Source organism: Hyperolius riggenbachi, chromosome 1 (genome assembly GCF_040937935.1).
Source record: "Hyperolius riggenbachi isolate aHypRig1 chromosome 1, aHypRig1.pri, whole genome shotgun sequence".
NCBI lineage: Eukaryota > Metazoa > Chordata > Amphibia > Anura > Hyperoliidae > Hyperolius > Hyperolius riggenbachi.
Window position 1 is genome coordinate 317,625,274 of NC_090646.1, and position 9,483 is coordinate 317,634,756.

At 46.5% G+C, this 9,483-nt stretch overlaps 1 pseudogene; it reads left to right on the forward strand.

Annotated features, from left to right (window-relative positions):
• Positions 1–2,629: 2,629 nt before the first annotated feature.
• LOC137514894 (uncharacterized) lies at positions 2,630–9,179 on the forward strand (annotated as a pseudogene).
• The last annotated feature ends 304 nt before the right edge of the window (positions 9,180–9,483 follow it).

Sequence of the window (9,483 nt, forward strand, 5' to 3'; positions counted from 1 at the left end):
CCTATACTAAGTGCAACTAGACCTGGCTAACCTATACTGCGGGCACCCATACCTTGCTCGGGGGGGGGGGGGGGGGGGCACAATTTTTACACCCTCGCCCTGAGTGCATTTTAGCCTAGAAACTGCACTGATCTTCGTGGGTATACATATAAGAAAGATTCTGATCAATATCGATAGAGATGTGAGACCTCAATCTATCATTTAGAAAAGTGTCATCATCTTGTTACCACGACACGGTATTTAATGTATAAGGTAACAAATTTAAGAGACTAATAAACCAAAAACCAATATAGGGTCTAACAATGCAGAGGTGTGAAAGTAACAGCAGCTCTTTACCTTACCTGCTATTTTCTTGTGGTAAGGGGAGCTGTTGTGGACAGTTTGTCTCATCAGAGGGATGGGGGAAGGGAAGGAGAATGCGGGGGAGAGCACCAAGGGGGGGAGGTATTATATCCATTAAGTAGAATAGGGAGGTACCACTAACAATCTGTGTTGGTAGGGTATACTTCATATCTCATTATACTAAGGGAGAACTAGTATTAGAGGTGGAGACTTCAACAAGAAATTTAATCGGAGACTGTGTTCCATAGTTTGGTTACATTATGTGGTCTGAATTATAAAAGGCAAGGAAGGGATATGTTCAGATGCCCATTCTCCTAAAATACTGTATATACTCGCATACAAGCCGAATTTTTGACCCCCAAAAAAGGGGCCAAAAGTTGGAGGGTCGGCTTGTATGGAGAGTCTTGGGTGGTGGTGGTCGGTGGTCCGCGCCCCCCCCCCTCCCTCCGCGGCCGCCGCTATTACCTGTTCAGCCAGCGGCCGCTTCCTCTAATCCGGGTTCCCCTCTCCATCATGCATATAAGTGTATCACTGCTGTGACGAGGCAGGAAAGAGCGGTTCCCCTGGTAACGGCGATACACTTCGCCGCTACTGGAAACCACGCTCTTTCCTGCCTCGTCACAGCAGCAGCGCCGGGCGCGCTGCTGTGATACACTTATACACATGATGGAGAGGGGAACCCGGATTAGAGGAAGCGGCCGCTGGCTGAACAGGTAATAGCAGCGATGGCCGCAGGGGGAGGAGGAGGGGGGGCGCTATACTGGGCACTATACTAGCCATACTGGGCACTTTACTAGCTATACTGGGGTACTACCTACCAATACTGGGCACTATACTAGCTATACTGGGGCACTTTACTAGCTATACTGGGCACTATACTAGCTCTACTGGGACACTACTTACCAATACTGGGCACTATACTAGCTATACTGGGGCACTACCTACCCATACTGGGCACTATACTAGCTATACTGGGCACTATACTAGCTATACTGGGCACTATACTGGCTATACTGGGCGCTATACTAGCTATACTGGGCACTATACTATCTATACTAGGCACTATACTAGCTATACTGGGGCACTACCTACCCATACTGGGCACTATACTAGCTATACTGGGCACTTTACTAGCTATACTGAGGCACTACCTACCCATACTGGGCACTATACTAGCTATACTGGGACACACTGGGGGGATCACGCGGCCTGCACCAATCCAGCATTTCCTACCCCCGGCTTATATGGGGGTCAATCATTTTTCCCTGTTTTTTCAGGTAAAAGTTGGGGGGTCGGCTTATATGCGAGTATATACGGTAGCTTGTCTTGTGAAGCATAACAAGTGCGCCACTGGCATTTGGAAATTAATAGGAAATGTTTTAAGGCATATAAGAAACAGGGCTAGTTCTGGACTTCCTGTTATCGGTGAGCCTGTAATTGTCGTAATTATTTGGAAAATAGCTTGCCATAAGAGCTTGATCTTGGGCCAGTCCCATAATAGGTGAAAAGCTGTACCTATCATATTACACCCTTTCCAGCAATAGGGGAAATGATCAGTAGAAAAGCTGGCTAACAAGCATGGAGAGGTATAGAATTTATAGAAGATCTTCCTTGAGGTCTCAGGGTGAGTGGCACATTTAGATACCTTTTTGAGGTTGTTATGGGCCCTGATAAAGATATTAGTTGTTATAGGGGTCTGCATTTCCGAGGACCAGTAAATAGCAGATTTATCCAATAAACTGACTCGTTTATGCATCATAGTTTGGTACCAGGCAGAGATGCCTCCTCTAAGCTGGATTTGTCTGTCTAACATTGCAAGTAGTTGTCTAGGTATAAAGATTTCTGTTTAAGGGTGTCAGGAACTATGTCTTTTTCTTCCTACTGGTGGCAGCAAATGCATGATTTTGTCAGTTATTTCACCAGCCACCAGCAGATGGCTCTGAAGTCTTTTATTCCTGACCTCACCTGCAGATGGCACAATAAACCATGTGTATGGACTCTCTTCCACCAGCAGAGGTCACCACCCTTCTGTTATTTCTGAAATTTGTTGCTGCAGGCGATAGGACATATAAGTACTGCTCTGGCTTGCAGCAGGTGCCAGAACTTCCGTTCCCTTGCCCTGAGGAGCTGCCTGGCCTCTCTTGTCTCCTGTTTCTTGTATTTTTCTGTTTTGTCTCAATATTCCGGTCAGCCTGAGCGTTTGCAACCTTGTGCATTTTTTTCACGCAAATTTGCACCTGCAGAGCGTAATTATGATATTGGCAATAGGGAACTGCTGGCAGTCAAGATGGCCTTCGAGGAATGGAGGCATTGGTTGGAAGGGGCAGAACATATGATCACTGTTTATACCGATCATAAAAATCTAGAGTATATAGAAGGAGCTAAAAGACTGAATCCCAGGCAGGCCCGGTGGGCTCTATTCTTTTCTCGGTTCAAGTTTACTATTACATATAAGCCTGGAATCAAGAACGTGAAACCTGACGCTTTATCCAGATGTTTCGAACCTGAAGAGAGTCCGTCTGTTACACCAACCAATATTCTGTCTGATAATATTGTCATCTCCGCAATTGAATTGTCAGACGGTCTGTCAGAGTCGCTTGCTCAGTTTCAAACAGAAGCGCCTCCTGGGAAAACTTATGAGCGTCTCTTTGTTCCATTGCAGATGCGGTTGTCTATCCTTCAACAGTTTCACTGCAGTAAGATAGCTGGGCATCCGGGCATAGCTAGAACGCAAGAATTGCTCCAGCGTCATTTCTGGTGGCCCTCCATTCGGAGCGATTGTAAAGATTTTGTGGCAGCTTTTACTGTATGTACCAGGAGCAAAGCTGCCAGGAATGTTCCTACTGGTACTTTGCAACCATGACCAGTTCCTAGTTCTCCTTGGATGCATATATCTATGGACTTCATAGTGGATCTCCCTTCCTCTCGGGGACAGACGGTTATATGGGTGGTGGTCGACCGATTCAGCAAAATGGCACACTTCATACCCCTGGAGAAGTTGCCTTCTGTCAAAGAATTAGCGGATCTTTTTATTGAGCATATCTTTCGTTTGCATGGTATACCTGAAAACATTGTCTCCGACAGAGGGGTTCAGTTTATCTCCCTCACCTAGGTATATCCCTATCCTTTTCCACTTGATTTCATCCTCAGACTAATGGTCAGACAGAGAGAACCAATCTGTCTCTGGAGCAATTCCTTCGTTGTTATGTTTCTGAGTCTCAGGAAGCTTGGGTACAGTTTCTGCCGTTCGCAGAATTCTCCCATCTCACCTGTTGAACGCATCTTTGAAATTTTCACCATTTCTTTGGAAAATCTCCCAAATTCTCGTTTGTTCCCTCTTTGTCTACACCTTTTCCAGTCTTGCAAGAATGGGGGTCCAAGATGCAGGAAATTTGGGCTAAAGTTAATCAGAATTTGAAGGAAACTTTCGCTTCTCAGAAGAGACAAGTCGATCGCCACCGTTCTCCTCACAAGGAGTTTTCACCGGGAGGTAGAGTATGGGTTTCCACCAAAAACATTGGTCTACGCCAGCCTTCGGCCAAATTAGGTCCTAAGTATATTGGTCCCTATGTCATTTCTGAAAAAATTAATGATGTTACTTATAAAGTGTCTCTTCCGACCTCCATGAAAGGCACCAAATCTTTTCATGTATCTCTCCTGAAGTCTGCTGCTGATGCCGACTCCTCCCCTCCTCCTCCTGTTATGATGGTGAACCCGAATAGGAGGTGGAGAAGATCCTGGACTCCAGAAGAATGAGAAATTCTTTGCAGTATCTTGTGCATTGGAAAGGTTACGGCCTGGAAGAAAGATCTTGGATTCCTGCTCATATACTTCATGTTGTTGATTTGATTTCTGAATTTCATACTTCTCACCCGGATAAACCTACTCTGGCGTGTTCGAAGACCACGCCTCAGGGGAGGGGTAATGTCAGCAAGCCTGCGCTTACCTATACAGATGCTGCCGCTGTTGATGGCGGCGCATCTAGGACTTCCGGCATGGCCGGCCGCGTTGATGTGGAGGGGGTCGGTGGCATTGGTGTGGGAGGTCGGTCACATGGTGCGCAGTCTGCAGCTGTGCAGCTGGGGATAGGCGCGTGCACGGTCAGCGTCGCACCTTTTATGCTCTCAGAAAACGTGTCAGCTGACATACATTGTTCCACCTCCGGTTGCTGATTGGCTGGGCAGGCTGGGGGCATGCCGTAGAGCCCTTCCCGGGCTTCTTAAACTCCGCTTTGGCATTCTATTGTTGTCTGCTCTAGCTAAAACTTCTTGTGGAAGGCTTCAGACCATAGTCAGCTCACCACAAAGTTCCCTACATCTACTTGGTTACTTGGGTACATTGGGCGCAAATTACTTGCCCATTGCTGTTTGGAAGGTCATTAAGGTGTGGGAGATTGGCAATGTAGTATGCAAACACACGACTATATCTTTATATTGACAAGGGAGAACATGCAAAGGGTAACATAAAAAAAACACTTTACCTTGCTATAGTCATCCTGGTGTATACAAAGAACTTGTCAGGATGAGCCCTCAAGTCTTGGTATATCGACTGGAATTGACCCTTACAATCTCGGTTAACATGGAAATGATGTACCCAGAACCTCCGAGGCCTGAATCTCCTCCTCATGAAGCCAAATGCCGGTAACAAAACCACCAACTCCTCTGCCATCACAAACTCCTCACTACAAACCCACAAGGCATTATATATCCTAGCTAATAGAATGCTTAATTAACATTTATTTTAATTATTGACACACCTTTCCCCTTTCTAGGACTGTCAAAAAACGCAAAAACGCGCTTCTAAAAACCGCCCACCGCACAGAAATCGCCAGAAAACGCTTTAAAAAAGCATAAAAAAATGCCTAACGCTAACGCCAACCAAACGCAATGTGAAAAAGGCCTTAAAGAGGAACTGTAACGACAAAACGGCCCCTGGGGGGTACTCACCTCGGGTGGGGGAAGCCTCAGGATCCTAATGAGGCTTCCCACGCCGTCCTGCGTCCCTCGGGGGTCTCGCTGTAGCCCTCCGTACAGCCGTGACGCAATATTTACCTTCCTGGCTCCTGCGCAGGCGCTCTGATGGCTGTCGGCGCCGAAGTAGGCGGAAATACCCGATCGCCGTCGGGTCTGCTCTACTGCGCAGGCGCAAGTTTCCGGCGCCTGCGCAGTAGAGCGGACCCGACGGAGATCGGGTATTTTCGTCTATTTCCGTGCCGAAAGTCGCCACAGCGCCCCCGCTGGAGCCAGCAAAGGTAAATATTGAACTGACAGTCGGCACAGTCGCCGGCTGTTCGGAGGGCTGCGGTGAGACCCCCGTGGGACAGAGGACGGAGTGGGAAGCCTCATTAGGATCCGGAGGCTTCCCCCACCCGAGGTGAGTACCCCCCAGGGGAGGTTTTTGTTGTTACAGAGTCTCTTTAAAGATGCTCCAGAGGTTGACCAGGAAAACTGTTTGGAACTACTTTCTTTAAACAAGCCACATACAACACTGGATGAATCTGAAGGGAAGATGGCAATTCCAACTTCAAGGAGGCCACTGGATTGATGTTCTGACCGACAGTAAAAGAGTCAATAAACTTAGGACCCAATTTCTTAGAGGGAAACTACAGTTTGAAAATAATAGTAGATAACCATACCTTGTTTCCAATTTGGAACTCTGGATTCTCTCCTATTCTTTTCAGCAAAACCCTAGCTTTAGCTCTCTTCAGGTTGGTACGAATTGTACACAGTTGATAAATAATGGGGTCTGTCCAGTCGAATAATGCAGGGAGTTTTGTAGGTGCATTCAGCCATGTGTAAGAGTCTCACCCAATCACCCTGAGAGGCAGCATAGACCAATGGATGTGCTGCTCCATTGTCTGGTTTGTTCTTGCCATCTTTCCAGAATTTGGAGGTAAATTGTACCCCATAATCAGAGAATATCTGAGGGAGCCCATGCAACCTATCTCCTTAATGAAATAGTCCACTGTCTTTGCTGCTGCTGGTGGAGTTCTCTTCATGGGAATGAAGTGAGCCATCTTGGTTAAGCAGTCAACCACCACTAGTACTGACTATAAATCTTAAACTGTCGGTCATAAAATCAAAAAACAATTCTTTATTTTTATCTGCTAAACAAGTAATAAGAATGCTAACTAGGCAGTCCAAAAGTTAAAATCACTATTACTTTTCTTGTTGATAAATGATCATTCCCCAGTTTACCTGACTCTTATTTGGTACAAAGGGAAAATGTGCGCACTCACCAACAAGTAGCTTCCATATTTATTAGACATCCATACAACAGCAAAGAGAGGCTGACATGTTTTGGACAATTGTGTCCTTATTCATAGCCCAAACTATACAGAGATCTGCTCACACCTTTTAAAACCTGGGACACACCCACTACAGGTGTGGACCTCACACATCATCTTTTATCTTAAAGTGCAAATATGATGTGAAGGTACATAAATTTGAATTTAAAACAAAGAAGCTTTCATTCAGACGCAAAAGGGAGCGCTGGAGAAGTTTATTGTACCAACAAAGTCAGCGGATAAACGCGAAAGACTTGAGAATGAGGATTTGAGCAACCGCCTTGATGAAGTGACAGCTGACCAAGTTCTGATACCAAGTTGTGCATCCAATGAAAAAAGAAAACTACTGCGCCTGCGCAGTACAGCCCGGAGGACGTCCTATGACGTCAGCACGCCAGCGTGGGACGCAGAAGTTCCGGGCCTTGGAGCACAGAAGAGCCCGACCTGGCAGCCGGCCTGGCCAGGACGGGTCGGCCACCGGAGACAATCGGGAGCCTGCGGAGCGGCGGCGAGGGCACCTCCTGCCTGCCACGGGCTGGAGGAAGCCCCAGGTAAGTGGAAATTGATTTTTATTTTTTACCCTCCCTCCCTGAACCTTCCCTTTAACAAGAATTTTGGCAATTGTGCAGTACCTTGCTGAAAACAACAACGCATTTCGTGGTAAAAATGAGAAACTTTATACACCTAACAACGGCCATTTTTTAGGATTAGTTGAAATGCTGGCCAAGTTTGATCCAATAATGCAAGAACATGTTCAACGAATTAAGAACGCAGAGGCACATGACCATTACCTCGGGCATAGGATCCAAAATGAGCTCATCGATCTGATGGCGTCAGCAGTTAAAGAGAATGGGAACCCACCTAAAAAAAAAGTCAGATACTCGCCTAAGGAGAGGGAAGACTCGGTCCTAATGAGACTTCCCTCTCTGCTCCCGGTGCCCGGTCTCGCTCAGGATCCCCCGCAGCAGTGTTCGACCATTTCGGTCAAATACTGCCACTTCCGCCACCGAAGGGAGGTTTCGGAAGTTCCCGAAGATTGGCCGCTGCATACTGCGCATGCGCGAGCGCCCTCTATGACGCACTCGCGCGTGTCTATGATGCACTCGCGCGTGCGCAGTATGGAGCCAACTATCTTCGAGAGGACTCGGCTCCCGAAGACTTCCGAAGTCCCCCGCAGCGGGGGATTTGAACGGAGGATCCTGAGGGCACCGGGAGAGGAGAGGGAAGGCTCATTAGGACTCAGAGCCTTCCCTCTCTTTAGGTGAGTATCTGACTTTTTTTTTTTTTAGCAGGGGTAACATTAGCTTTAAAGGGAAAATTATTGATAAAGTGAATAAACGCGCCAAATATTTTGCTGTCATCCTTAACTGCACACCTGATGTTAGCCACAAAGAGCAGATGTCCCTTATATTGCGTTTTGTGGATGTATCAGCTCCAGAAGTGAGGGCGGTAGAGCACTTCATTGAATTTCTGGATGTGGACAACGCAGCAGGAAAGGAATTGTCAGAGGCTCTTCTCGCCGCACTGGAGAACCATGGTCTGAACATTGCCGATTGTCGTGGACAGGGGTACGACAATGGTGCAAACATGAAGGGAAAGCACCAAGGAGTTCAAACGCACATTCTACGCATGAATAGTCGAGCATTTTACACTCCTTGTGGCTGCCATAATCTTAACCTTGTTTTAGGAGACATTGCTAAATTCAGCTTCCAAGCAGTGACATTTTTTGGTGTCATACAGAAAATATATAAATGTTTTGCTGGGTCGACTGAAAGGTGGAAAATTTTGGAAGAAGCCGTGCCTTTCATGACAACAAAATCACTGTCAGAAACACGGTAGGAGTGCCGCCTTGAAAGTGTGAAAGCACTACGTTATCAGATAAGAGAAGTCAGGGAGGCTGACTGTCACTAATACCACCAATGATCCGCTAGTGAAAAGTGAATCAGAATGTCTTGCAAACTATGAGCTTGGAAGCTTCAAGTTTATTCTGAACTTAATCATTTGGTACGACATTTTATTTGCTGTGAATACTGTCAGCAAAACTTTGCAATCAGCGGACATGCAGCTTTATGTGGCAATACAGCAAATCAAAGGCCTTGTTGCTTTGCTGAAAAAGTATCGGGAAACCGGATTCTCTGGTGCTATGATCAAAGCAATTGACAATTGCATTCGAAATAAATGTAGAACAGAAATTCAAAGAACGTAGAGTCGCACGGAAGAAAAAAAACAATTCAATTATGAGAGTAACGATGAATCAACATTTTCGCCGGAGGAGGCCTTCAGAACAGGATACTTCTTATGGCTAGTGGATCAAGCACTGAGCTCAATGGAAAAAAGATTCCAACAGCTGGAAGAGTATGCTTCAATCTTTGGATTTCTGTACAAGTTGAAGAGTTTGCAGGCATTGAACGACAACGATTTGTTAAAATGCTGCATGGATTTGGACAGCAAGTTATGCACAGAAGATTCACACGATTTGGATAGAATCGATTTATGTGGAGAATTGAAGATTTTTCTAGAAATGCCTCCTGAAAACATGAATACAGCTTAAAGGGAACCTTAACTGAACGGGGGGTAAAGAGTTTCACTTACCTGGGGCCATTACCAGCCCCCTGCAGCAGTCCTGTGCCCTCGGAGCCGCTCTGGAATCCTCCGGTCCCCCGCTGTCACTTAGTTTTGTTTTTGACGACTCATCAGTCGGCCGGCCGCCATGCGTATTATTGGACACTTTCCCTACTGCAATTAGCGCGTAGATATGCGGCAACGCGTATTTTTGTATACGTTGCGGTTTGCAACAGCGCTAATTGCAGTAGGGAATGCGTCCAATAATACGCATGGCGGCCGGCCGACTGGTG